This window comes from Carlito syrichta, unplaced genomic scaffold, assembly GCF_000164805.1.
Source record: "Carlito syrichta isolate Samal-C Ts95f unplaced genomic scaffold, Tarsius_syrichta-2.0.1 Scaffold316250, whole genome shotgun sequence".
Classification (NCBI taxonomy): domain Eukaryota; kingdom Metazoa; phylum Chordata; class Mammalia; order Primates; family Tarsiidae; genus Carlito; species Carlito syrichta.
Genome location: NW_007260346.1, coordinates 19,813 through 21,918, shown reverse-complemented (window position 1 = coordinate 21,918; position 2,106 = coordinate 19,813). Strand labels below are relative to the sequence as shown.

The 2,106-nt window shown below is 42.8% G+C and overlaps 1 pseudogene; it reads left to right on the top strand.

The window, feature by feature from the left end:
- The first annotated feature begins 1,441 nt into the window (after positions 1-1,441).
- The window catches only part of LOC103276567, a 3,359-nt pseudogene continuing 2,694 nt past the window's right edge, over positions 1,442-2,106 (top strand).

Sequence of the window (2,106 nt, the reverse complement as noted above, 5' to 3'; positions counted from 1 at the left end):
TGACCAACTGGAGCAGGATCTTACCCATGTTGCCCACAAGGTCAAACTTTTGCGGGGACACATTGGGGGCAGGAAGACCAGGGGCAAGTGATATCTATGGTGACAAAGTGGGCAAGAAGGGAGGACAGAGCCGAGAAATTAGAAGGTGAACTGTGCAGGATTGAGTGATTGGACAAAGTAGCTAAATGAGTTAGCAGGGTTTTCAGAGTGACCATTTGTGAGATCAAATGCATTGTGATTCTACAGACTGAAAACAGGGCAAGCAGAAAGAGGAGCAGGTTTTGACAGTCTGTAGTTGGGTGGGAATGGAAATATTAAGAATGAATTCCATAGCTGTCAACATGGGGCCAAGCACGAATAAGAGAGATACTCAATGCATTGCTGGGAGTGCATAGGAGGAAGACATTTATATCAATTAATGGGTCATGAAGGCATCATGAGGGAGAAGAGACTTGAACTGAGTCTTAAAGATTTTAGAAAAAGTAATAATGAGATGAAAACTGAATATCTATTCTGAGCATATCTCCCACATGGAGATCTGTGGGTGTCAGTTTTTCGCAACATCATGTTTGAGATATTTTTCTGGATTTTTGAGCCTTTAAAAATTTATTTTTAACCCTTTCCACACTAAAAATAAACTAGAGCAAAACCTGGAATCATCATCCTTGCCTCACATGTTTATTTTTTTAAAATAACAAAACAAATGAAAGTATGCACAAAAGACCTGTACACAAAGCATATCCAGTGGCTACCTCAATCACTCCTACCTTGCAAGACAATCTAATAGAAAGTGCCTTTTCATTTTTTTCCCCAAGAAACTCTAGGACTTTGTGGACATGCTGTGGAATGGAGCATCCTTGAAACCCACCCAAGGCAGCTTAGGATCTCCATTTCCCCACTCAGCATCCTGACTCCAACTGCCCACATTTTATCCCTGTAGTTGAAATGTTATGGCAGAAATAACCATATTTGTGAGAAAACACCGTGTTCTGCCATAAAGGCAAATAAATAGGAGATTAAATTAAAAGTTGAGCACTTGCTTTGGTCTTTAAGGCTAATTTATGGGCCTTGCCTCCCTGACTCTTTATACTATGTGGGTTGTAATCGATGCCTCTGCTCCCAAAGGGGCCTATTTGCATTTGACTCCCCCATTCAGTCATTGGCAATGCTCGATACCTCTGCTCCCAAAGGGGCCTATCTGCATTTGACTCCCCCGTTCAGTCATTGGCAAAGCTCCTGCTGTGGACACCTTTACTTACCGCAAAACTGCTACACAGTCCCTGTGTGCACCTGCACTATATAACTCAGCCCATAAAGATGTGTTCCTCACAGGGTTACGTTCAACCTCTTCTTAGATTAAGCAACTACAAGAAAGAGATATTTTATGATTTGGAAACTCCTATTGTTACGGTTCTTCCAGGGCCTCCCTCAATATGGGCCAATGTCAGAACTCAAAGACCCAGCACGGCAGAGTGGTCAAGAGAGGTACCTATCCATATCACACCAGACTTCCAAGGACAGGAGAGCATCTGGTCTTTGAGAGCAGGAACTGAGTTCTAAATCAGTCAATGTTGCCATTCTGAGAAACTCAGTTCTGTGAATGTTTCAGAAGGTTTTTAATTTACTAATTTGTTTCTACACTTCAAGGCTTGATGGTAGGGTATGCTTTCTAGCTGTGATCCCTATAAATAACAGTAATAATACTAACAATAAATACAACTCACACTCTCTAGCAGACACTGCATGCCCCACATGGACTGCTTTATGTGCACCGCTCCATTTAATCCTCCAAATAACCCTCTGTGCTATTAGTTCAGTTTTTCAGAGAGGAAACTGGTTTGCTCAAGCTTCCAAAGAGAGGTGGCAGTGGTGATGGTGGTGGTGTTGAACATGGGACTCTAATGAGAGAGAGATAGAGACCACAAAGAGCCAGCTCCGATGCAAACACACGAGGGTCTTTATTCAGGCTCGAGTCTGGGCTCACACCCGAAGCAGCAGCTTCAGGGACCAGAGCCCCGATTCACAATGGCAAGCAGTTTTTATGCACAATTACAGAGGGAGGGGAAAGAACTCCAAACTTGATTTTACATGATTGGGTAATTCTCC